Source organism: Sycon ciliatum, chromosome 6 (assembly GCF_964019385.1).
Source record: "Sycon ciliatum chromosome 6, ocSycCili1.1, whole genome shotgun sequence".
NCBI classification, from domain to species: domain Eukaryota; kingdom Metazoa; phylum Porifera; class Calcarea; order Leucosolenida; family Sycettidae; genus Sycon; species Sycon ciliatum.
The window spans coordinates 28765653-28793606 of NC_088648.1; the positions used below are offsets into that span (position 1 = coordinate 28765653).

The window sequence follows — 27954 nt, forward strand, 5'->3', positions numbered from 1 at the left end:
CCCGTACTTTCACCTGCCACTACTGGTTCTGCCTTCTCGATTTTTCTCCGCTAGTCTCTGGCTTCTGCTCAGATTCGTTTTTCCTCCATTTTCGTTTCGTTCTCCTGGTGATCTTTCCGTTACCGCCGTCGGGTTTGTTAACGAACGATCGTCCGTTGGTCTCCCATGCCACTTGAAATTTTAGAACAGTGAGGCACCACTGCAGCCCATTCATATTATTATGATCAGTCCCTTGAAATTGATAGATTTTCCTTATCCCATTCTCGTTGGAAAGATCAGGTCCAGGTGAATCCATCATGATAGCTCGCAGCTCAGCTTCTATGTACTTCCCGAACATCCAAGCAACTCGATCTATCTTTTGTATTCAGTTTCTTGTTGAAACTCAACAGATTTTCACGATTCAAACTGTACTGCAATATATGAGGTACAAGCGCTCCTATTGATTCTCATAGCACATGCCTTAGGCGAAAAGTGATTACGATGCCGAATATTTACGTCATCTGCGGTGAAATTCAGTAGTGCTCACTGTGGAGTCGTTTAGGTTCCATTTCTCCACACCCACCAACAGGCACGGCCAAGGGAAAGGAATTTACTGGGGGAATTATATGAGGGAGAGAGATCCCTGGTAGCTAGGGAGCACATGTATCCATGCAGACCAACGGAGAAATGTGTCATACGGGAACGAGGGAAGCTATGTGGAAGGGATAAGGGAAGAAGGGAATATAATGTTCAGGACACAAATGTGGAGCTAACAGCGCACACTCACCTGAGCATACCGGTTGAGCTGACCAAATGCTACTTGCTGAACAGATTATTTGTTGTGACCCAACCAATTGGAATCCAGTGCTGCACATTACATCCACGACTGCACCTACCAACCTGGAACTGGTGCTGTATGTGGCTTGAGAAATTGTGGGTGTTGGACACATTGCTGTTAAAAAACAATTGCAAAGTCACAGCAGTCCATTTCTAGACAGGTTTTAGCCAAAGACAGAATAAAAATGGTTCTGTGGGAACGATCGTTAAAGTCCCTATAGAGTACGACATTGGGCCTTATTTTCGGCCTTTCCCATGGTTTAATCCATTCCATGACAGCATGTTTTCCTGTATTGACCGCATTTGCTAACGCATTCTCCCGTTCAAAGCTGCAAACACAGCTGGGAACAAAAATTATTCCTATTTCACTGTACCTTGATGGATTTTCAGCGCAGGCAGGTTCATTGGGTTGGTCTAAGACCATGATTGAGGAACGAGAGGTACCAGGTTCAAGTGCTGCTTGGAAGCGGAAGGATTTTCCAACCGTGCTGCGATCCACATTTAATTGGGAACTTGTGGCCTGGCATGAGTAAATCATGGATGTGGCAAATGGGATTCAGGCATTTGGCCTATGGTTGGTGGATCTGATCTATCCTCCCCTACCGCTAAGGAGCCGCATCTGACGCCTGATCATGGGGTGGTGGCGTCCCACGGAAGTGGAAAGGTGGTTCTTGACCAGGGAGTTGTACGACTCTTTGTTCTTGACCTGCCCGGTACGCGAACCCGTCGAATTTATTTATTTATTTGATGGATTTTCACGATGCATGGCTTGTTGGAAAGGTCTGGACAACGGGACGCTATGCCAGGGACTCCCAGCTTGACCGGCATACCAGGGCCACTTCCATCTCCTCTCCAAGACCTCCTACCCATAAGATAACAAAATGACTTCCTCGCATATTTTCTTTTGTCCTCTTGCTCATAGGAAACGAATTTCCACGATTAAAACTGCGTTTGAAAGCTGTGATTCAAACGCGTTTGTCGATGTTCATTGTGAGCTGGTTGCCTCTAAAGGAAATCCCAACGCCGACACGGAGTCGTGAGCAATAAAATTGGATCGATCACCAAAAAGTGAAATTTGCGAATTGGGGTCGTTCATTTTGTCGCCGCCCGGTCATACAATGTTGTAATGCAAAGAACTATAATTATATAAAGAGTGTCTCTACGACTATTGTACACTCGTCTATAGCCCGTGATACACATGTACTGTACTGTGTACACTGTACAGTTTAGGCAGAACGTGAAAGGGTTAATATGCACTGTGAGGTCCCAACAGGATTCGGACAAAAACATCGAGGTATACATGTGTGGCAGCAGCGTATAGTAGCACTACTGCTGGCAGTACAACTCTGCAGAGGTGAGTCTTGAATACATTGTGTGGGTGCCATACCTTTGGATTCCACACAAAGAAACTTGTTAGTAAGAGGTACACATCGACAGTCTGTAAAATAACTTGCAACCGTCTGATGTCTGAAATTCTGAAAAGGTGCGAGTGAAGACATGGTAGAAGTCAGCTATCTGGAGCCCATATGCTAGACACACACATCGATCGAACGTCTTCTTTTCGGGAGGATTTCAGAATTTGACATTGGCGATTTGTTGGGACTTCGAGTCCTATCAGCTTTCACTGCGGTCTGCTTTTCTCAAAAGATCCTCAAAGTAGGACGCCGATGAAGGCTTTGCCAGGTGATGGCCTTGGAAACCAGTCCGTTGTCATGGCGTTTTTGTTGTATTTTAACCCTTTGCATGCTGAGCCCCTTTTCTCCAATCCACTGGCTTTCCAGCGCACTGACTCTCTTGGTGGAGTATGCACTCACAGCTCTGAACGAAATTTATTCTCATTTCACTCCACCTTGATGGATTTTCATCGTCCTGGGCTCTTTGGAAAGGTCAGGACCAAGCGAATCCATCCTGGCAGCTTTCAGCTCCATAGATACATCAGGGCCACTTCCACGTCCTCTCCAAACTACTTCATCGTGCCTCGGAACGGCGCCACAACCGTCAATTTCACATTCTTGTTCGGCTTCTTGCCCAACTTCAACAGGTTTTCACAATTCAAACTGCGCTGCAAAGTTCAGATCCAAGCGCTTCATTTGATGTCCATCACGCATGTGCCGTGCCAAAGGGAAATCCCCTGGCACGCTCCTCAACAAAAAGAATTCATGAACAAAAAATTCGCGTTCACTCTGGGCCGCGATTTCCGTGTTCATCTTGTGAATTTCGGCGAAGCTCAAAAACACTTTTTATAATCAATCTTAGGATGACACGGGATGTATGCTGTGCTTCACGATTGACAAACAATTTCGATATGAAGAGCCCGATAAGCGCCAAATTTGAGAAAACAAATTTCAAGCTCTGTGTACTTCAAAAGTCTTTTTTTCTTCTTTTTTTGCTTTTCTTCTAAGGCCCAGCTCGAAAATAAGAACTCTTCACTCCAGCCGTGTTCACTGACAAGTACTGGAAGCTAGTACTGTAGTACATATCCCTGTTCATAGTAGTCCCTCCCCTCCCAATCTGTACTCTCTTGTACCATCATCGTTCAATGCGACGGACCCCACGATAGGCGGTCAGCCTTTGGATCGTCCTAATAAAGGTATTATTCCCGTAGCTATGCAGAAGACATTACTTCAGCAACGTCTGGCGCTAGCCAGGGTCCACACAGTGTTGTGAAACCACAAGTTCTCGAGAGTGAAAGGCCTTCTCGCTTGTGACATTGTGTTAGTGTCAATGCAGTTGTATCCCGACTCCGCCGTACCGCTGATGATTACGACGTAGTATACGCTACATGCGCTATGTGCGGTTTGCTGTGTGCGCTGTAGTTGTATGTTGTATGTGTATGCTTTTCTCATATACGCTGTCATTTTCACGCTATAACTACCTGGTGGTTTTAGTGTTAGTTATTCAGTTGTTCATTCATTCATTCATTGTTCATTATCATTAGTCGATGGAAGTGAAAGATATTGTTGAGAATAAAATAGTTGTCCTGGTGCCATGTGGGGTCGTTCGTTCCTGATACTTTAGAGAACCGGAGGGTTCACAACATTTGGCGACCACGCCAGGATACGAAGCGAGCATGGCACAGGAGCTATGGATCATTGAAGCCAGCTTTATCGCTAACGGAATTCGGTATGGATTTGAAGGCGATAGGTTGAGAGAATACGTGGAGAAGAAGCTCCGACAGAGCGGGGAGTTTGAAGAGCGCAGTGCTAGACGGCAAGAGGGTGCGCTCCGCACAGAGTTTAACGAAAAGCTCAAGAAGATGGACGAGCGCATCGCCGTCAGTACATATTATGAGGAAGCAAAGCGAGATTTGCTTGCCTCGCCCGGAAGGACGCCGGACAAGGCGTGTAAGACTTTGCTTACAGACAAGCAGCGGTCAGAAGAGTACTTGAAGCCAGTGGGAGGATCAGATCCAAGGCCTACTGCGTCGGTACAGAGCATGGCGACATCGGTCGGAGACGCTCAGAAGCAGCTGGAGTCTCGGCCGAACGACGTAGAGGCGCAAGACGTAGAGGCGCAAGAGTTGGAGGCGCAAGAGTTGGAGGCGCAAGACGTAGAGGCGCAAGAGTTGGAGGCGCAAGAGTTGGAGGCGCAAGAGTTGGAGGCGCAAGAGTTGGAGGCGCAAGAGTTGGAGGCGCAAGAGTTGGAGGCGCAAGAGTTGGTGGCGGAAGAGTTGGAGGCGGAAGAGTTAGAGGAGCAAGAGTTAGAGGCGCAATACTTAGAAACGCAAGGCGTAGAAGCGGAGAAAATGAGAAGAGCGATACTACTGGTTAGCACGGAAGAAGTAAGCGGCGAGACTGTGTGGAACACAGAGATCCGATGTGTCCTCGGATTCCGCGCCCGCCCCGGGTCGAAGCAGTGTACCGGTGACCATGTCGTGTGTGACAGCCCACATCGTCGAGCTTTATGACATTATCGGTTGTGTGTTGTCTGGTCCAGCGTCTGCCCCATGTCGAAGTCGATCGGCGACAGTGTCGTGTGCGACAGTCCACAGCAGCAAGCTTCGCGATGTCGAGTTTTCTGAATTGGTGGGCATTAGTGGTATTCTACCATGGCCACCACCGCAGCAGCAGATGACGCGTAGTAAGCCCCAAATCGTTTGACTTGTGAGTTGTTGTACGGCGGTGAGCAGCCCTTTGGTGGGGAGAATGTTGTGAAACCACAAGTTCTCGAGAGTGAAAGGCCTTCTCGCTTGTGACATTGTGTTCGTGTCAATGCAGTTGTATCCCGACTTCGCCGTACCGCTGATGATTACGACGTAGTATACGCTACATGCGCTATGTGCGGTTTGCTGTGTGCGCTGTAGTTGTATGTTGTATGTGTATGCTTTTCTCATAATATATTATACGCTGTCATTTTCACGCTATAACTACCTGGTAGTTTTAGTGTTAGTTATTCAGTTGTTCATTCATTCATTCATTGTTCATTATCATTAGTCGATGGAAGTGAAAGATATTGTTGAGAATAAAATAGTTGTCCTCGTGCCGTGTGGGGTCGTTCGTTCCTGATACTTTAGAGAACCAGAGGGTTCACAACACACAGCTTTAATTTGGTGTTAGTGGCGGGAGGGCGGACCTCTGTCTCGCGCTATGCCATATTTGTCCCGTACCGTACCGTACCGTACCATCCAAGACAGCTGGCCACAAACAGCTGGTCACCATATTAAAATAGGGCTTTCAAATGCAAGATCATTATGCTGGAGCAACTTGGAAGAATGAGTATGAATGCGAAGTGTATGAGGTAATGTATGTAGGGCAATTGTACGGGTTCGAATCCGAGGTTTTGCGTTGAAAAATTTATAACATCCCTATGCCTAGGTCATCAAGATCCCCTCCCTGTAACGTCTGGAGTGCCCCAAGGTTCCATTCTGGGTCCTTTGTTATTCTTGCTTTACGTTAATGACCTACCTTCAGTTGTCCCCGATGTTAGTTTGTATGCGGATGACACTGGCCTTATCTGTTCTGATTCCTCCCCTGCACAATTACTCCTTACCATGCAGCATCGCATCAACAGCACTGTCATGTGGATGCAAACGTGGAAACTCCAGCCCAATTTAGACAAGACAGAAGCCATGTATATTTCTTCATCCCCTCCTGATCAACCATTATACTTCCCTGACTCGACTATGCCTATCCGTGTTGTTACTCAGCACAAACATCTAGGTGTGATGTTTGACTGCAAACTCTCTTGGGCTGCACATGTCAACTGTGTATGCAAGCGAACCAGTTCAGCATTAGGGGTACTACAACCACATTGCACTCATTTGCCCATCCAGTGTAAACTATTATTTTATCAGTGCTATATTCTTCCTATATTCGACTATTGCGATACCGCTTGGTGTGGCCTTTCTGACACAACTCTGAACCAATTAGAAGTCCACCATAGATTTGTTGAGCACTCTCAGTAGGCGGCTCTAGTGCTGCTGCATCGCGCAATGCCCGCTACATTTTGTAGTTTGAGCACTCTGGCGCTAGAGCGACGAGCTACCTTAATGTCTGTGGTGCCTCCTTTGCACCATGGCTGGTAGCTCGGCCTATTTAGCTCGTAGCTGTACTGATGAGGCCTTTATGGCCGAAACAGCTTGCTGTCTACAGCATTGGGTAGATTTATACTTAAAATTCTTTACAACAAGGATCGATGTTTTCCTTCGGATGCCCTTTATCGATTTGCACACACTTCTCCTCTCTCCGTTCGTCATAAGCACCATCTCTGTACACTGGTTCATAAAATATTTCTTCATAAAACCCCTTCACACATGATGAAGTACAATTGGTTTTCGACAAGCTCAACCCGTAACGCGCTCAGCCTGCCTCTTGTTAAGTCAGCCCAGTATCTAAAGTCCCCTTTGTTTTCCGGCTACTCTCATTGGTTATCATTACCATACGGTCTGAAAACTTGTTCTTCTATTGTTCAGTTTAAAGATCTACTATCACAACTGAACTAGACGCAATAATTATCATCGAAGAACATTCTCGAATACCTGGGTGATGCACGAATTTTGATAGTGCTCACTTCCGCTAATCGTTTTTCTTTGTAATTTTCCATTCATTTTCTGCTCTAATTCATATTTGCTTTGTTTTCCTAGCTTACTATTGCCGTGGCTGGCTCAACGCCCTTGTCTCAGGGGATTCTGTCCCTGCATTAGCTATGCTTGTCACATGCTATGAGATTGTGTCTAATAATAATAATAATAATAATAATAATAAGGTGGTAGACGGTGTCGTATTACCCTCGACCGTACCTGTCCCGTACCTTACCGTACCGTAACATCAAAAAAGGCTGGCCACAAACATCTGCCATAATATTCAATAGTAGGGCTTTCAAATTATTTTTATTAGTATTATTATTATTCTCAATTCAAGGATGACATGGTGTCAACCAATATTATGAATGAGGGCCACCAGCCATGGAATAAAAGAACAAGAAGGCAAAAATGCACACGCAAAATATGGCAAGTTAAATGAAAATGAAATAAAAGTAAATCAATCCAAAACCAAAATCAATTATAAAAATCAATCCAAAACCATTTGAATTGTACAGGTAGCATATGTGATTTAATTTGGAGCTTGAAGTAACACACAAAGAAAATGAAAATCAATGATTAGTAAATGAAGATCGACGAACGTGTATATTTATCAAGTTTAAAAACGCTTTGAGGGTGTTGCTGGACTTAAATTGCTGAGGAATAGAATCCCATAATTGGTATGGTAGGAATACAGGCGATTTGCTCATTGAATTTTTTCTTGCAATCGGGAAACGAAGCGAGTTCCGGCTTGTTGAGGATTCATTGAACCAGTTAATAAAAGGAATGCTGCACATGCTGAGGGGCAGTAATAAGTTTGATTACGTGAATGTATACGCAGGAGGATCGGTCAATGTAATGTTTCAGAGGAAATGTACAGCAATTTTCATAGAGAACGGCTATGGTGGTCTCGGGCGGCAAACGAAGTATTGCCCGGAGAATCCGTCGATGCACAATCTCCAGCTTTGCAAAGAGGCCATTACCAGAGCCACACCACACCACGCAGCAATACAAGAAAATAGGCAAAACGTATGTATGATAAAAGGTCTTTCGGCATTCTGGTGAAATGTGGGGGAGATGGCTATAAAGATTACCGACGACTGAGCTTGCCCGCTTTTCCAGATTCTGGAAATGGTGGGACCAGTCCAATTTGCTATCAAGTGTAACGCCAAGGTGCTTGTGAAGAAGATTATAGGTATTGGGGTAGGATCATCGGGAAATGGAAAATAAAAGTTTGAAGATGTGCAACATCTGATGACGCGTTGGGGACGACACACATGATCTCGGTCTTGGCGGAGTTCGGCCGGAGTTTCCACCTTCGCATCCACTGAACCACACAGTCTATTCCTGCATGCAGGTCTTGACACGCGTCGGGGAGCGACCGGTGACTAGCCAGCAGAGTGGTGTCGTCCGCATATAGCGAGGTGTTGGGAATTGCACCGATATCATTTACATACATTAGAAAAAGCAGGAGCCCCAGAATTGATCCCTGGGGGACACCAGAACACACGCGTTCAGGGTGGGAGAATTGACCCGAGATATTTACTTGCTGTGAGCGACCACACAGGTAACTCTCCAGCCACCGCAGTATGCGTCCTTGAATCGAGAATGATGCTATCTTAGCCATCAGCCCACGGTACTACTCAGTATCAAAGTCTTTAGATAAATCGAAGAAGCAGACTAGGCTGTACTCGCTGCGATGACGATTGTCATGCAGGGATTGAACAACTCGAAGTAGCTGCCAGACTGTTGAATCACCTCGACGAAACCTGGACTGTGGTTGATGGAGATATGGATCTACATGTGCATATAACTTGTCCTACATTATTCGCTCACACAGCTTTGATATCGTTGAGAGAAGGGATATGGGATGAAAGTTCGTCGGATTCGTTCTTGCGCCTTTGTCTTTGTACAGCGGGATGACGACAGCAGCTTTCCAGGCAGTTGGAAAAATACTGGTGGAGAAAGACAGATTGAATAGCAGACTCAAAGGAAGCGATATCGACGGGCCAATCAATTTCAGCAGCTCGCGTGTAACTCCATCAGGTCCCGCAGCTTTCCGGAGCTTTAGACGCTTGATGCATTAATGCACGGCATAGGGCGTGGTAAATATAGAGGTGAGCGGCGGCGCAGTCGAGGCGTCCTGCAAAGGCGGGAGCGTCCACTGAGGGTTATCCGGAGTACCACATGCAATGAACTGCTTATTTAGGGCATTTGCAATGTCGTCAGGTGATTTGATGTCAGCTCCTCGGACGGTGAGGCGTGATACAGTGAGTTTTCCGGTGGAGTCCGACCGCAAACTTCGGATAAAATTGTGTAGATTCGGTGAAGGTGTTTGGGCCTTTTGGGAGAATGAATTGAGAGTGCGGAGAAATCTGCGGTGTTCCAGCCGCGAGAGGTTACAGGTCTTATTCCGTTCCGCCTTATACACAGCTTGATTTATAGGGGTTTGATACTTCCTGTACACACTGTACGAGTCACGCTTCCGTTTGATTTGCTCTCTTAATGCTGGTGTTAGCCAAGGTGGTCGGGCAGATTTCGAGGGTGTGCATTGGATTGTCGATTTGCGTCGCTCTAGATAGGACTGCAGTATCTCCTCCAAAGTGTCGTACAGCATATCTGCAGATAGGGATGGATCACCCCGATGTAGTTGGAGCACAGCCTCCCAGTCAATATGGAATAGACGCTCATTGAGCGCAACTGCTGTTTCATTCGGCACGGATGAGATGTTCAATGAAGCAAGGTTACTTCGATGTGGAAGATGTTTCTGCTCGGAGACAGGAGATCTCGGGGACTGTGACATTTTAATTTTACCAACAACAATACAGTGGTCAGATTGGCCCATAGGTGCTTCAGCATGGAGGTCATCAATGGCATGGGGAATATACGTTATTACAAGATCCAGAGCCGCTCCAGGGCCCGAGGCAGCAGACTCGTGAGTGGGGAAGTTTACCAATTGCTCCAAAGAAAACATCTTAAGCAAACAAATGCAAGATCATAACGTGAAGCAACTTGGAAGAATGAGCATGAATGCAAAGTGTATCGGGGGATGCATGCAGAGCGATTGTGCGGGTTCGAATCCCAGGTTACTAGTGTGTCATAAAAAATAGGAGAAATGAAACATCCAAATAATCTACGTGAAGATAATAATTTTAATATAGCTATGAATAGGATGAAGGCCGCAGACATCGATTATGGGTTTTCAATAATATTTTTGTTATAAAATACACAGTAAATACATGTCGAACAAGTAACGTAGTTGCGTGATGTCTGCGGCCTTCATCCTATTCATAGCTATATTAAAATGAAACATCCCTTTAATTTTTGGCCTAGGCAAAAAAGCATTCCGCAGGGCCCTGAGCTTCCAAGCTCTTTCGTTATTGTTCTACAATGCAGGTCTACCGACCGCCATGCACGTCCTACAAATTACATCGTACTGGTATTTGCAGCAATCGATCCTACACTACACGTATATACAGTACATGTATATCCAATTATCCACCACACGAATACACAGTACATGTCAGTGCAACAAGTGTATAAAAGTCGCTGAAGAAAAAAAGTACGAAAAATCAACAAATTAAATTCCGCCAGCACTCTTGACCACCCACCCTCTTTCTGCCTGGGGACGGATTTTTTAATTTTTCGAAAATAACGGACACCCCTCCAAAATCTGACTCAAACTATTTCAAAGCTGAAACCCAAATTACGGGTTTAGATACAAACCGCACATAAATTATATGTCCTTTATTTATTCAACTCGGATGGTGAGCCAAATAAAGTTATGGTGAAAAAGAAGAAGGACAAAATGTTACGAGTTATGACTAACTGTCCACCAACGCACTTACTGACCGTATAAGATCTGGTTACCTTGGTGGACACTTAGTCATGACTCGTAACGTTTTGTCCTTCTTCTTTTTCATCGTTTAGTTATTTTAGCCATTATCCAAAATTTGATGAAAATTAATGGATTTAGGCCATGTTCGATTGTGCGAATCTGTGGGCCCCGGACAAGGATTCGCCAAATTCGCACATGTTCGATTGTACGAATCCGGATCCCGGTCCCACAGATTCGGATCCAGTCAACCCACCTCACAGAGCGGGATTCAACGGATTCTACGGATTCATTTGCATCGTATCTACTCATAACTCGAAATACGAGTACACTAGGTCAAGAGTTCGCCATAATGCGATATCCCGAAATAGTTAATGACCTCCCCTATGCAATTCCCAATAGTTCCTTGTTAGCAGGTGATACCACTGTCCTTGCTTCCTGCCCATCTCACGCTACCCTGTACCCCAAAGTTAAGACCTGTATCACCGACATTGTTCACTGGATGAGCACTTGGTACCTTAAGCCAAATGTGACCAAAACCGAGCTACTCCTTTTCCCCCCTCCGACAGATCCAGTGCCCCTCTTCCACTTTCCCGATGATTCCGGTCACCCTATCTCTGTAACGCCCCACCATAAACACCTTGGCATTGTCATAGATTCTGCCCTCTCCTGGTCTCACCATGCTGATTATGTATCGTCCAAAGTATGCCGATCTGTCGGCATAATGTCAAGTCACTTGGCCCATTTGCCCCAAATTTGCCGGATTAATTTTTATAAATCATACATTCTTCCCCTCTTCACGTACGGCTTCCCTGCCTGGCCCACCATTAACAAAACCCACATAGGTAAATTAGAAGTTCTCCATCGCCGTATACTGCGCATCATATTTCGTACTGATCGGTATAATTATCTCAAATCTAGACTTGTATGCTGCTGCATCCACTACCACTCTGAAACACTACCTTGATGCCTCCAAGTGCACCCTGGCACATTCAATTTTTCTTGACCAGCACCCTGCGCATTTACAGTCCCTTAAGAGAGCATGTTCCAAAATCCTTGACAGAAAACACTCATGTTCAGTTGCACATTCACGATGTTCCTGTGTGGGTGTCGGATGGCGCCATTACAGCCGCACTTGCTCCATACGGTACCGTGCAGGGAGCCATCCGCCACGGTAAACTTAAGGTACGGGACAACGTTGTTATTGCAACCGGAGTCCGTTTTGCAACCTTTGTACTGGGGTCGAATAAAGCCGTACCTTCGTACGTGAAATCCAGAGACGGGAAAGGCACTTTCCGCGTACATTATAGTGGCCAAAAGCCCACGTGTCGGATTTGCAGCAAGCCAGAGCACCTTGCCAAGGACTGCCCTGAGGCCCGCAGTACCACTGCCAGTACCGGTAGTACACAGCAGTCACGGCATTCAATGTCACCTACATGTACAGACACTGAACGCACACGTCGACTCCTGTCTGATGTGGTCGCAAACCCAGCCCAGACAGAGCAGCAAAGTAAAGCCCAATCACAATGCCCAACATCCAAGTCTAAGCAGGCTAATCTCCCAGCAGCTGACAAGAGCGACTCCAGCTCCTCTGAGTCTGAAGAGTTGCCTCTTTCTGCTGATACTGAATCATTGGTCGACAACGAAAGCTTATCCAAGCCAGAAAACCAGCAGCTGTCTAACTTGCCCTGCGACTCCGACAGGGAGGCCAAGAAGGCAGACAGCGATGCATGTGCAGCCCTAGGCCCACAGCTGGGAGGCCATAGCGACGATGATCCTGATTCTGGCGGGTGGGAAGTCAACCGATCCAAGCGTTCACGCCATAGCGTCACACCTGATCGGGACCAGAGTGCCACCACCACTGGATCCAAGCAACGGAAAAAACGGAAATGAAAATCTCCTGAGAGTGGCCAACAAGTCCTGCAGTAAGTCACTTCAGAAACTTACCGCTTTGATACACATTTACCTTTCATTTTTACACCCATGCCTAGTTCTGTCATTCATCACAATACCGTTAAATGTTCACTCAGACTCCTTTGCACCAATGCATTTAGCTTAGGAAACAAGCTAGCTGAGTTCCAGCACACACTGCACCAGCATAATCCCGACATAGCAGTAGTGACGGAAACAAAGTTTTCCTCTGAAACCGTTCCACCATCCGACTCCACATTCCCTGGCTACACCACCTTCCGGCTGGATCGAACAGCACGCGGTGGCGGAGTGGCGGTATGGATCAGATCTACACTCCCAGCCATGGTAATTGATGAGTTATTTTCTCCACATCACGAACTCATTTGGCTATCCATTCAATTGTCCCCTGGACAAAAGATAGTCTTGGGCGCTGCTTACAGGCCAGGTTCGACGGGGCCCAGTGACCTTACGCTCATTAACCATCTCGATGACATCCTTCCCTCTGCTCGTGCACTTGGTGCCAACCTCATACTCGCCGGTGATTTTAACGTGCATAACCGCAATTGGCTCCATAGCTCGAAGACCACACCTGCGGGGGAAGCCCTCGAAGACACATGCACAGCCCACTTTCTCACGCAGCACGTTCAGAGTCCTACTCGCGGGGATAACACACTCGACCTGGTGATGTCCACGTTCAACTCTCCAGTGACCACGCAGATAATGTCCCCTATTGGTCGATCTGACCACGCTGTAATTCTTTCGGACTTCACAGGTGTTCTTCCTACCCATGAAGCGGCGGTGCAACGAACTGTCTGGCGCTATGAAAAGGCAGACTGGAACCGCCTCCGATCCTTTTTCCGCCAGGTTGATTGGTCAACCGTCATTACTGCCAACCCAGAAACTTCGTGTGAGCACGTTACTGCCACAATCATGAAAGCCGTTTCCCAGTTCGTTCCGTCCAAGACACTGACAGTGAAGTCAACGGATCCGAAATGGTGGACACCTGAGTGTGCAGCCGCCATGAAGGAGAAGGACAAACGCTGGCGCACTTGGAGGAAGCACCCTCACGATTTTGCACTGAAACATGAGTTTACCCGTTCTGTAAACAATGCTATCGCAGTCCTCGCTAGATCTAGAGTTTCCAAAGAGAACAGCCTCAGACATAGCTTGTCGAATGGGTCCCTGAAGGAGAAGGAATGGTGGACGAAGCTAAAGTGTGCTTGTGGAGAGGGTCGGAACACTGACATTCCCCTGCTCGTTGATAGTGAAGGTTGCGAGAGGGCCACAAGCTATGAGAAAGCGGAGGCTTTCGCACGTTTCTTTTCCCACAAGTGCAGTGTGCAAGGCCGCGACCTTACCACGATGGACTTACCGGACACGGCATTCGCTGACGCACCTGCACTAACGACAGTCCACTTTCGCCCGGATGCAGTCCACCGGCTTTTAGCTCGCCTGGATGCCTCAAAGGCGACTGGACCCGACGGTATTTCCGCTCGTGTCTTGAAGGAATGCGCCAGAGAACTTGCCAAGCCACTGTGTCAGCTCTTTGCTCTTTGCTTCCAGCACGGAGTCCAGCCACAAATGTGGAAGACTGCCAGCGTGGTTCCAATCCACAAGCGATCTTCACGATCCGCCCTAAGGAATTATCGTCCAGTTTTACTGCTGAGCATAATCTCTAAGATCATGGAGAGCGTTATCAATCATCAGCTCATGAATCACCTTGAGCGTTACAAACTCCTAACACCCCACCAGTTCGGGTTTCGTCGCCGCCTCGGGACCTCAGATGCGCTACAGGCTCTACACCACGCCTGGATCACAGCCGTCGGCCGAGGCGGTGCAGCACGTATTCTAGCCGTGGATATTGCCGGAGCATTCGACCGTGTGTCCCATGCTGGCCTCCTCCACAAAGTCCGCCATCTTGGCATTGGCGGCCCCCTGCATACCTGGCTCTCTTCCTACCTAGGTGGATGGTCCATTCAATGCTTGGTGGGAGGCCAAACCTCATCGCTGTATACCATATCAGCAGGAGTTCCCCAAGGGAGCATACTCGGCCCCACACTCTTCCTGATTTACGTGAACGACGCCTCAGAGACCCTGTCACCCGGAGCCCACCTGGAGGCGTACGCCGACGATACTACCTTGTACAGCCTGATATCCCTCGACACATCCCCAGCCGACGCAGCATTGAGCCTCCAGACTTCTGTTGATCGCTTGCATCAGTGGGGCCGCAGATGGCGCATCTCCTTCGAACCGTCAAAGTCCCAAGCCATGACCGCCACTCTCCGCAGAACCCCCATCAATTTGCCTCGCATTGTCTTCGGCGGCACTCCTGTCCTTGAGGAGAAGGCTCTCTCTTTACTTGGAGTGACCTTTGACTCGAAGCTGTCATTCAGCACTCATCTCCGGAAGGTTGCCACTCGAGCCAAACAACGCCTAGGCTTCCTGCGCCGTGCAGCGCACATTCTCTCTCCAGCCGGCCGCACCACGGTATACAAGGCATTTGTTCGACCAGTTATGGAGTATGCCCCCCTCATCTGGATAGGTGCTCCGCCCAGCTACCTGCAACGCCTGGATCATATCCAACGCTGTGCTCTGCGAATCATCGGTCCAGGTGCACTATTACCTAGCCTGGCCATCCGTCGTACTGTTGCCTCGCTTGCCTGCCTATACAAGCTGCATTACCTGCCTGGCCCTCCGCAGCTGCTCTCTGTTTTGCCACCGCGCCATTTCCCCTCATCCAGCCCCAGAACTCGCAGCGAGCATGGTAGCGTCATTGGCCATGACCACCAGCTCCAACACCAGCTGCTTGCATCTGTCCCGCTGGCATTAAAGCGCTCGTTCCCACACTGCAGTATTAGTGACTGGAACTCCCTCCCCGCCGCTCTTCTGTCCCAGCCTCCCCACAGCAAGGGAAAGCAAGCATTCAAAACTAATGTTTATCGCCATCTTCGAAGCACAAACTGGCTCTGGGCAGTCGACTCGCTATGATGATGCTCTCGTCGTTCTCCTCTATCCCTATCTATGCACCACAACTGGCTCAGACAACCGACTCGCCATGATCAGCCATGATGATGCTCCTCTCAGTAACAGCCCTTGTAATTTGTTAATAGTCTCACAGTTTCTCCCGCACACTCGCTGATGTTAACCCTTCCTTTCTTTTCATTTTGCTGACTCGTACAGCTCTATCTTTTGTTTTTGGTGCGTGTTTTTGGCCGTGATGCCGAGACCTCAGGTCGGCAGAGCCATCAATGCCCCACCATCACTGCTGCGTCTCGGTGCAGCCCCTGCTCAATAGTTGTCACGTTCGTCCTAGTCTCAGTATCATTGTCTTTCTTTATTATTTTCGAGCTGGGAGTGTGAACATTGTAAAAAAAAAAAAAAAAAAAAAAAAAAAATGTCTGAGAATACCAAAGTATGTGTACAAGTGGATTTCTCCGATTTCGCTCAAAATTTGCATGTACGTTCCCTTGGGGGTGTGGATTGATTGTGCAAAGCCCTTGAAAAAGTTTCTGAAGGGAACCTTGAAATTTGCAAACCCCTCAAAAATGGCCGAAATGTCACATTATTTATGGGTCTAGAAACGAGTCACGCCACGGCGTATACGAACAAGCTATGAACAAAACTCCATCAAGCCAACATTGCCTCACCTTAGAAGAGTTCCTGGAGCAGTACCGCTTAGCCATGCCAGCATCCCAGGAGACGAGGTCCATCAGCCCCTGACGCCACAAAATTTAATGATCGTCTTGAAAATAGCCAATTTACAAGCGCTGGCAAAACAGCCAGCTACGTCCTCAATTGGCCAGAACTATACACCGGCAGATAGTAGAACACCTCTTCTAGCGCTGAGGACAAGTCCCCCATCTTACTTTTGGGATTTTCTTGAAATAAACCTTTTTGAATTTTTCCACTCGACCATACTGAAATACGGCCAAAGTCATACCTGCGCAGGAAAGCTCGCCCTTCCGCGACGTCTCCTCTGCAATTTCTACTCCAACACTACTCCCAAGGCCGCAGAACAAAGTGTATTGTTGACTCTGACAAGGAAAAGCAGCGGTGATCACTTGTCACTCCAAACGACAAGCTTCTCCTGGCGCCACCAATATTTTTTTGTGCGACTGTTGATGCAAAAGTGACTGAAGGCCTGAGCGCAGTTTTTGAATTATTTTATTGCAAGATGCACGGTGAAATCACGTGCCTTGTGACGCAAGAATGCCAAGTCTCGTGAGCCGTGGGCTCACGAGATTTTAAAGTCACCTTTGTCAAGTGCGCTTGTTATTCGCCTTGAACGCCCGTTGGTCTGGAAGTGATCACACTTGTGTTGTTACTGCGCTCAAGAACACGCTGACCGTGTTGTAGGCCTACGAACCGGGACTTTCCCTGACCATGTAGGTCGAAGACCAGTGAAATGATGATGAAATCACATTCTTTATGACGTAAGAAATCTCTCATGCAGTTCACGCGACAAGTGCGTGCAGCCAGTGCTGCTCGCGTGCCAAGCGCCAGTCAAACCGAGCTAGCCGCTTTTGTCGAGTATCGACATGAAAACAAGGGACATAATTATTTTACTGTTGGACTATGTTCGGGATTGCAGGAGGTAAGTGTGAAAGACGAATAACTCTCCATGCTGTACGAGGCATATTTCAACGGCTTGCTGCCATTGCAACACTCCTAGGACAGTTTGTGGGGGTTCTCAGCAGTTCAAGCAGGAAATGAAGCTCATCTTACCTCTGCCATCATGGTCTGTTCCGAGTATCGTTCCAGGCACATTCGCGATCGATGGCCGCGTATCGTGATGCAGGAATCGTCATCCTACGTCACAGAGCACGCGATCTCACCGTGCATCTTGCAATAAAATTCAAAAACTGCGCTCAGGCCTTCAGTCACTTTTGCATCAACAGTCGCACAAAAAGGTATTGGTGGCGCAAGGAGAAGCTTGTCGTTTGGAGTGACAAGTGATCACCGCTGCTTTTCCTTGTCAGAGTCAACAATACACTTTGTTCTGCGGCCTTTGGAGTAGTGTTGGAGTTGACATTGCTGAGGAGACGTCGCCAAGGGGCCAGCTTTCCTGCGCAGGTATGACTTTGGCCGTATTTCAGCATGGTCGAGTGGAGAAATTCAAAAAAGTTTATTTCAAGAAAACCCCAAAAGTCAGATGGGGGACATGTCCTCAGCGCTAGAAGAGGTGTTCTACTATCTGCTGGTGTATGGTTCTGGCCAATTGAGGACGTAGCTGGCTGTTTTGCCAGCGCTTGTAAATTGGCTATTGTCAAGACGATCATTTGTGGCGTCAGTCGGTGATGGACCTCGTCTTCTGGGATGCTGGCGTGGCTAAGCGGTACTGCTCCAGGAACTCTTGTAAGGTGAGGCAATGTTGGGTTGATGGGGTTTTGTTCATAGCTTGTTCGTATACGCTGTGGCGTGACTCGTTTCTAGACCCATAAATAATGACTGGCCATTTTTGAGGGGTATGCAAATTTCACGGTTCCCTTCAGAAACTTTTTCAAGGGCTTCGCACAATCAATCCACACCCCCAAGGGAACGTACATGCAAATTTTGAGCGAAATCAGAGAAATCCACTTGCACACATACTTTGGTATTCTCAGACATGCTCTCTTAATTGGTTTAAGTCAGGTGGCACCGCCCGAAGCTGCGTTCGTCTCCCCCTAGATAGGTCTACCGTATTCGTAAATTCCCCCTTCTTTTCCTCCTACTCCACTTGGCTCCAACTGCTTCCCAGTGTTAGACAAGCTCCAGATATGCCCAAATTCCGTACCCTCGTCAGACAGCACTTCAGCATCTCCCAGTAAACAAAATCACAGTCACCGCTTCAGCTGCATGGCTCGCTCCGCATCCCATTGCTTTGTAAGTTGCTAATCCCTTCCCACTTTGTGTACGTGCTCTTCATTTTCTTTTTTCTCTTCTTCCGAGGTTGGTCTGACCCTCTCCTCAATTCAATTGGCTGTCTTGACATGCCACGAGGTGCAGAAATAAAAAAATAAAAAATAAATAAAATAGTACGGGATGAGCTGTAGCAACAGAGAGAGAGAGAGAGAGAGAGAGAGAGAGAGAGAGAGAGAGAGAGAGAGAGAGAGAGAGAGAGAGAGAGAGAGAGAGAGAGAGAGAGAGAGAGAGAGAGAGAGAGAGAGAGAGAGAGAGAGAGAGAGAGAGAGAGAGAGAGAGAGAGAGAGAGAAAAAGAGAAAGAGAAAGAGAGAGAGAGAGAGAGAGAGAGTGAGAGAGAGAGAGAGCAATCAAAGGACGATAGGTAATGGAGGAACTCACCGACACAGGTCGGCAGTGTTGACCAGCTGCCACCTGTCATGCAAGTGACTGCGGCAGATCCCACTACTTCAAATCCTGAGCTGCAAGATACAGTAACAGTTACCCCAACCACTCTTGTCATCGTATTGTATCCTGCATCGTTTATAGCCAGAACAGGGCATTGCTCTGTGGAAACAAAAGAATGGATCATCATTGTAAAATAAATAATTATTAAAGGGGAAGTCCGGTGAAAAATGTAAAATTTCAATGTCCGTAGAGTTCGGGTCGCTGAGTAGAATGGTCTTTGTCCGAGGAAGCTGCGGCCTATGGTTCGTCAGATACGCCCAATCGAAGATGTGCGAATTTGAGCGCACATCACCCAGATCCAGGTGATGACGTCACAGCGTGCAGCCAGGTAGCCACACCATCTAGTTGTGTACCAAATGGCCATATTCAGAGCGCGTTCGATTGGGGAACCGTTTGTCGCAGCTTCTTCGGACCAAGACCATTCGATTCAGTGTTACAAACACTACGTACCCTGTGATTGTCAGCTCGGTAAACCTCGAGGTTATACCGTAATTTATCCGTTTCCGAGTTGGACTTTTTTCGTCAGCATGCATGGGCCTCTACGGCTCTAGCAATGCACTGCATGCTAGCTGTAGAGTGTAGTACAACAAACTCATCACACACGGAACTACTCCCGCACTGCCGTGCTGCTAGCTACAACAAGACTCGAGCCACAAGACTCAGAAAAATAGTCAACACACAGACGTGTCATGTACTACACTCGTATCAGTCGTATTGTATAGTCATCTAGTCAGAGAACGTGCGTTTCTCCTTGCCGGTGCCGGTGGTTGTGCTTTGAGAAAGAAAATTTTAGTTTTCGGCTCCAGTCCCGCCTCATTATGTTATGCTACAGCGATGAGTGAGTGCACAACCGTGACAAGTGACAAAACAGCGAACAGCTCCCGGACCTAGAACTTTCAGATTCCATAGCGTTGCGAGCGAAGAGTCGTGCCCGTGGTTCAAAGAGCCTGCACTGTACTCCAATTGAGTAGTCCGAAATATGCCAAGTTCGCACCAAAATCACCATGTGCCAGGCTACTGGAGTCTAAGCGAATCGGTGTGGAACAACATTAAGAGTACAATCATACCTCGTTTATCCGGGCAGTCCGGGACCTTGCACTGCCCGTAACTTTGAAATGTCCTCAACTCCGAATCATATACATCTTGATGGGGAAAAGGCCATCGATATGGCATATGACGTCAATATTTCTACGAACAGTTACAAAAGAAAAGTAATATTTCCCCTGAAACTCGCCCAAATAGTGCCCGGTAGACCGAAGTGCCCGTAACTTAGGGGTCCGGATAACCGAGGTATGAGTGTACTCGCATCACCCTTCTCCATTTTGGCGACCCTGCTCTCCAGCGATCTGATAATTTTATCAGCCTCGTCTGCAATAGCTGCTGCTTCTTCATCATTCGGAAACTTAGTAGCGCTCACTCTTGACCGGCCCGCGCGGCCATTTCTTCAGCTGAATACCGAGGTTCTCAGCCCCAGACCAAACTCATGAAGGTCAGCCATGGCTGCATCCTCACTCTCACAAGGAGTTAGGTCTTCGGGGTCGCTCGCACCACCTAATATCAGTCGCAAAATCATTTGAAATAGCACTAACACTATTGCTTTCACACACTCCTTTTGACCTAGCTGCACGCTATGACGTTGCGGAGGGTGTGGCGCGGCCGCATGACGTCACGGCGCAGCCCCCGGAACTCAGTTTTTCTAACGGAAATATCTCAAGAACGCTTTGTCGGAGACACGTGGGACCAACACCATTCGACTCAGCGCCCAAAACTCTACCGACCCCGAAATTTAAATGTTTCACCGGACTTCCCCTTTAAGCAGTGTATGAGTACAATACAATTATGGGATAATCTGCATGTTTTATTTGAAGAACATTTCCCCATCGTGAAAGGGAAAATAAGAGAACATAAACCGACAATAGAGAACAAGGGGAAGGTGAGTGGTACAGAGAAGTCGTGGTGGTGAGTTGGGAGACACTCCACTCGCCATTGGTGTCAGCACCAGGATAACACAAGAGGACCAGAAGAGTGGGAAAAAGTTTCTTCTCTAAATAAAAAAGAGAGATACAATTTACTTCCTCCGAATACAAAAACTTCGTGACTGTTTTAAGGCTGCGCACAGCTCAGGAATTGTTCAGTTGGACTTGGAATGACACTCGTGGCATTCTTTTTAAACCTATTCATAAGCGGTATTCAAAGAAAAATAGCAACTCGGACGCATGAGTTTGATTTTATTCAGAGTCGTCTTCGCTCGTGTCATTGCCACCTGATGACGCTGACTCCGAATCTCCAACAGTCGCAGCTTCCGCATGCATTTCGCTCGTCTCCTTGTCAACTGCAGAGATGATCGGATGTGGCACTTTGGATGAGTCCTCTTCATCTCCAGAGCTGCGTACCCCTCTTTGTCTACTATATTCAGTCCTTCGACCCGCGACGTCCATTATGCCGTGAAACGAGTCGTACAAGTACAAAACATGTTTCGCCTATTCTCGGAAGGATAAATCTTACAATGGCTTTGATGAGGTCCCTGCGATTCCCCTTGGCGACAAAGGAAACGTCTGACTGGAGAGAGGCAAAGAAAGCCATGTCGTCAACATGCCTGTCCGGAGTCAGCCTGGTTGCGCGACGACCGAAATGTTTCATCTGGCCATGCAAGCCGAACAACTTCATGTTTTCATGCTGCGTATGAGGTCGTGTGTCGTGCTACTATAAGTACAGAGCCTGCCATGGCCAGCTTCGGGGCAGCGTGACTTCATGTTCCAGCCGTGAGCACCACTCTGTGACTGTGTCAGTTTCGAGCAAGTATGTTTTTTATTTGACTCTTGAGTTCCTGTTCGCAACGTCCTCACACGCATGGTTTTTGTGGAGGATCTGTTCGGGATAAACCAAACTCACTTCGACATGAACGTGGGTTGCCAATGACAGCCTTTGGTGCGGTTCGTAGAGCGGGTTGTTGCTCAAGAGCACTGTTCAAAATGGTCACGAAGATATTGTATACGGAGGAAGTATTTCTAACCATAAACCTCCCCACACTGTGCTCTTGGCCCACTTTCAACACACCATAGCTAAGCAGGTGGTGTTTCGAATTCTGGCTAAGAGCGCAGTGTGGAGAGGGGAACAGTTTCACATTCTTCCCAAATGGCCGGTTTCAAGGCAGCTTCTGAGTTACATATAACAATGAAAATGAGTGATTAGAGATGATAAGTTGCCCAAACTGTGTTTACAACCCATCTCAAAGTGGCATGTGTGATTCTGAAGCAAACTTATTTTACACCAATAATTTTTGTCATGTTCTTTCCCGAATCAGCGGTTCTCTCGATATACAACAAAAAGAGCCTTTCTGAAACCAATCACGCATGTCAGGAAATTCCTCTTCATCTACTCCGTTGCTGGAAGCTGAGGGTCTTTCCCATCTGGGTCATCATATAATTCTCAGCAGTCGGCAGAAGTATTACTGCCGCGCGCTTATATCGTCCAAGTTTGCAGATTTTTGGTTTTAGGCCAACGCACTTGCAGCATTTGATCTAGTTGATACAACTCCACTACTTCACGTCTTCTGTTGAGGCCTAATGTCACGGTCGCTGTCCGCATCGGCGTCAAAATTGCTGGCTGACGAATCAGTCGTGCTGGAGCTCAAGCAATACCCCTTTCAGTGTCAGAGCACTTCCTACACGGGGCGCACGCTGACACTACAAGCAATTTTTCCATCATCTTAGGCTCTCTGAAAAGCTGAGGGTCTCTCCTGTTGATTCACGGCACACGGTGCTCTGTAGGCCCATGAGAACAGCCTACAAAAACTTTGCGCCAACACGTTTTGTAGCGCATTTCTACACTCAGAGACAACTTCTTATTTGCAACTCATACTAAACGTACAGCAACGCTTCCTGCACCAGCAAAATCAGGCTGTTCGAGCGCTTATGTTGGTGTATGTCACGCTTGGGTTGTTCCTCGGGGAGAACCCCGCATTCAAACACATCATCAACTTTAGCATAAAGTGCGTCACAGTGACACGCATGAAATACGACCTTCACCCGTTTCTCAGTCTTCTAGCTTCGGCGCTTGCGTATTTTACTTAACGCTATAATTATGGAATGATCCATCGGCGAAAAGGTTTGTTCAATAGCTTTCGAAGGAGCCATCATATGGTTGAATTTGAAGTAGGGAGACCGAAGTTATAGCTGTATGTACTATGAAATTTTGCTCGTTTCTATTATGCTCCGTGTTCGTGACTAGTTATCTCATCCTTTGCCATTCATGGTGGGTGTTTCAGGACGAGTTAAAGGGGAACTACACCCAAAAATCAAAACTTCATGGTCCGTAGAGTTTTGGACGCTGAGTCGAATGGTGAAGGTCCCACTTCGATCCGACCAAGCGTTCTTGAGATATATCAGTTTGCAATTGTCCTTTTCGGGTCCATGCCGTGACGTCACAAACCCGTGACGTCATTGAGACTTGGTGATGCTTTGGCCAGATCCAGAAACACTGGGATTTCGCATCTTCTTTCTGTTTGTCCATGGAAGAAGAGGGTATTTGTGTCATCATGGCTTCTGGCTGTGTTGTTGGCTACTATAATCTTACTGGTAACCCCCCTGGGATGAACCTGCACCAATTTCTGAAGGATTGTGCTTGGCACAGGCCGAGCAGTGCACCATAGCAGCTATCAAGCGACATAATTATTTGCTTGACAATTTAGGGACTACAATGTAAATCCTTCGCGTGTGTTCCAGCCATTTGGCAGAGGAGGATTTTCAGGAGGAATATTATGCACTCATCCGATGCGGACGCTGGTGGATGAAACTGTGGTGCGTCCTTTTTCGCACGCCACACTGTGAAGTGTCAGTCGAAAAGCGGAGGTGAGTGCAAAAACACTAGCTGCTGTATGTAGTTCTTTCTTTTCCAAAGCATTTGTAAAATTGTTTTGGACTACATCACTACGAAATGTGAAGCTTTCCGAAACCGGCCTGATGAGGTGGACGGCAGTAGATCTCCTGTTTCCCTAGGCTATACTGCGTGCGATCGATGAACCTGTCTGCGATTGCTGTTCTTGATTTTACAGGAAGAAGATCAAGAGCGGCTGTACCATCGGTCGCAGTGACTCACTGTTGAGCTACGACCACTGCCACCGCCCCAAGGTTATAGGAAGGACTGTTTGCAGCGCCAGCGCCTCTAGCTGGCATGTTTTTTTCCTGTATGAACACACAGTATGTACTGCTGATAAGCTACATCACGCAATGACCCGCAGTTCAAGGAGAGAAGATAGTCCACATACCGGCAACGGTGTACACCTATTCGGGAACTCGTTGGGTTTTCTCAGTATGGATGCAGATGAGAGCCAGACATTATTATTATTGTGTGTATGCGTGCAAGCGCGTGAGTGTGTGTGCGCGCGCACGCACGCGCATGAGTGTGCGCGCACGAGCGTGAGTGTGTGTGTGCGCGCGCCCGTGCGTGAGTGTGCGCGCACGTGAGTGTGTTTGCGCGCACGCGCGTGAGAGACAGACATTATTATTATTATTGTGTGTGTGGGTGCACGCGCGTGAGTGTGTGTGTGCGCACGCACACACGTGACACTGAGTGTGTGTGCGCGCGCATGCGCGTGAGTGTGTGTGTGTGCGCGCACTTGCGTGAGTGTGTGTGTGTGCTTTTGTGTAATGTAATATCACATTCCAAAGATATTCACGTCATCTATTCTGTGTTCTCCTTCATGTCATTCTCTCCCCCTTGCGGGAGGGACATGGAATGACGAGTAGTAGATGCATTGCCGTTAGTGATCCTGAGGGATGTGTGGGTATGCAACCAAGTGCATGAGTGCGTGCATGTGTGCGTGCACGAGCATGTGCACAGGCACTTGTATGCTTATGCACTCGTGTGCGCACGCGCTTGTGAAATTGCGTGTCTGCGTGCGTGAGCATGTGTGACTACTATACTATGTGCCCACCAAGGTGAGCACATGTGCGTGCGTGTGTGTGGGGCGCAGGCGGATATGTGCACACATTTTAGAATGATAATCAAGAAGGACAGAGCTGTTCCGGTAATGCAGTCATGAGACACCACAGTAGGGCATAACGCACTCAATATGCTACTGTGCTGCTGCTGCTAGAGTGCACAGCGTAATTGTTGGTACACAGCTACGTGAAATACAAGAGAACGTCTCAGCATTCTGTAAAGACTAAGTGATTAATGGAAAATGTGAGAATGTATTTCGCCACAATACGAATTGAGTGCAGTCCACTTATGTGAGATAAAGCACAAGTGAACCGATACACATTGCACGACTTGCACGGAGATAATGCTAGCCATGTTACGCAGCAAACTCCATGTACAGGAGTACGAGTGAGGAGACTATTGATCTGAGTACTGTGCGAATACAAAATTTCACACAATTTACGATATGAAGAGAACGATTTGATTTGTGAGCATTACGTAGGACTATACTGTGAAAACACTTACGGATTGTCAGGGTTGTCTGAGCTGGTTTGGCTGCCACTTCATTTCGAAATAGCCCAGCCAACCGGTTGCCAGATGTTGCTGATGGAGAGCGACTTCTCCAATTGCAGTAATTTCTGCTCAGTCATCCACATTTACAGCCCGAATGGAAGCCACCGCTTGCGCTGCCATATCCTTTCCTGAAAATTTCGGCTCATGCCCGAAGCCAAACATTTTCAGCTCAGGCTCTGAGCATTCAAGCTCGTCTGATACGTCGGAATCGCTCATGGTGAGGACGTCTTTGTCAGAACTATTCCTTTCACATACCAAAATACCTGTATTTCTGAGCTTGGCCCAGGCAAGCGAGTCTCAATGACGTAGAAGGGCGTGTTGGGGGGCGTGTCGCGGCCGCATGACGTCATGGCGCGTCCCCCGAAAGTACAATTTAAACCGAAGATATCTCAGGAACGCTTGGTCGGATCGAAGTGGGACCTTCACCATTCGACTCAGCGTCCAAAACTCTACGGACCATGAAGTTTTGATTTTTGGGTGTAGTTCCCCTTTAACTCGTCCTTGGTACAGAAAGGATTAAGATGTTGTTTCATTCAAGTGCTTTGCTATTGCTTCAGGAATTTCACTGGAAATTGAACATCTTCACTGTTGTCATAGAACTGCTCAACAATTGCGTGGCAGTCTTTCATCTTCAGCAGATTTGTTCATGAACAACAGGAGAGCTATAATCAGACAACAACTGACTACCTCTATGCTTCACGGAACTTTGAAACTTTGAAACGACATAACCTGATTGTGATGTAAAAAGTGGAAGCTTCTGTAATCCTTGGCTCTTACTTGAGAACTGTTGTGATGGCTAGTAGCAAAATTTAACATATCAAATACAAAATCATTTAAATTTTCCTAGAGTTGCTTTGATCCAAAGTGACAACCTCTTGAAATCGGATCATGATCACGTGAATGTCAAATAACACAAATGACACGCAGATAAATTACATACCGATACATGTTGGTAAAGGTGTGTTTGTGGTTGCATTAAGGCATGTGACATTGATGCTGCCAGATAGCAGATATCCACTGGTGCATGTTGCCGTATATAGTGGAGCAGTACCCGTGATTAGACCGTTAGCTACTGTAGGTTGAGGACAATTGTATCCTGGAAATGAGTATACCCACAAACAGAAAGACATACACTCATATAAGAAACAGAGACACATACACACAAATCGCTGGGTGGAGACTGCTACACGATTTCTGTCCACATTCAATTTATCGTCTTGGGATAATTTTTTTCAAGTAACACACACGACACTAGGAAAGGGCCTTTCCAAGACTTTCCAAAGAGCTATTTTTGACGGTAATAACATTATCCCCCACCAAGAACTCTGCAATGCTTACGGTATGACACCTGTACTAATGGTACATATCACAACCGCGATGGGGTCTGCATGGCGAGTGTACTAGTAATAAACTTGGGGTGGGTTGACCATCTATTACTCCTTGCTTCTGTACATTTCAAATACACAAAACAAAAACTATGGAGGCATATCCTTTTTTGATCGTCAAGCTGCAATATCACTACCAGCTGTTGTATTCTCCGGAGTATAAGCCGCACTTTAGTTTAACCTATTGAGGGCTACAGGACCTTTCATGTGAGGCTCTGAAGAAAATACAAAAAATATGGCCAATGTTAAGCCCCGCAACTTCATAGCCTAGGCAACTAGGTTATTGAACTCTTGTGATATGTTGAGCACGGCTGTGATCGTCACGGTGACCAACTCGATAATGTTCCCAAAAAGAGGAACCAAGTGCTATGTGACACGTAAGTTGAGCCAAGCTCAACTTCTGCGATGGCCCAGTTGCGGCAGTTGCGTGGGGTGCGAGATGGCTGCATTTTGGGGATTGCCCGGTTTCGCGGCAGTCGCATCGCGTGGCGCTTCGCAAAAAAAGCTTCTGTGAATCCCGCTTTAGTCCGAGGACTTTGAACTTTTTTCTCAACTTAGAAAGAAATCAGAGCCAAATGTTGGGATTTGAACCCAAACTGTCAGATTCTCAGTCAAAGAACTTGGGGAACATACTACAAGTGACAACTGAAAAATTCTGTTTGCAGAGAAGTAATGTCCAATGTATATGGCATATGAAGTTGAAGACATCACTGCAGCTGTACTTATGGTTGATAAATATGGTGGTAAAGACACACCTGGCAATATGGGGGTAAACACACGCCTGCCCACACACGCTCTCCAGGCTGCAAAGTTCTGGCACAGAGCTCTCCTTCTCACCACCACCACCATCAGTTCGCGCCTGGCGCCTGCTCGATGCATGGCTGGCGGTATCCGGCATAGCAGGCTGGTACATCAAGTAGCGCATGGCACATAGATGATGACACAGCAACGACATAGCTCGATTGCGACGTACGTTTCTTCCCCGCTGGACTCATGAGGCGATCTTCTTCTTGGATGTCTTCATACGGAGCTTGACTCGGGAGATTGAAGTTGCAGACATCACTGCAGCTGTACTTATGGTTGATAAATATGGTGGTAAAGACACATCTGGCAATATGGCGGTAAACACACGCCTGCCACACACGCT

The 27954-nt window shown here is 47.3% G+C and overlaps 1 protein-coding gene and 1 long non-coding RNA gene across 2 annotated transcripts in view; both read right to left on the minus strand.

Moving 5' to 3' along the window:
- LOC135819841 (sushi, von Willebrand factor type A, EGF and pentraxin domain-containing protein 1-like) overlaps window positions 1-27954 on the minus strand; it is a 278765-nt gene that overhangs the window by 118358 nt on the left and 132453 nt on the right. The gene's annotated exons all lie outside the window — the stretch shown is intronic.
- LOC135819842 (uncharacterized) lies at window positions 773-26486 on the minus strand. The gene is made up of 3 exons (XR_010553993.1): window positions 26363-26486; window positions 18862-19026; window positions 773-931 (listed from the first exon to the last, which is right to left on the minus strand). It is a non-coding gene; the product is annotated as an uncharacterized LOC135819842 (long non-coding RNA).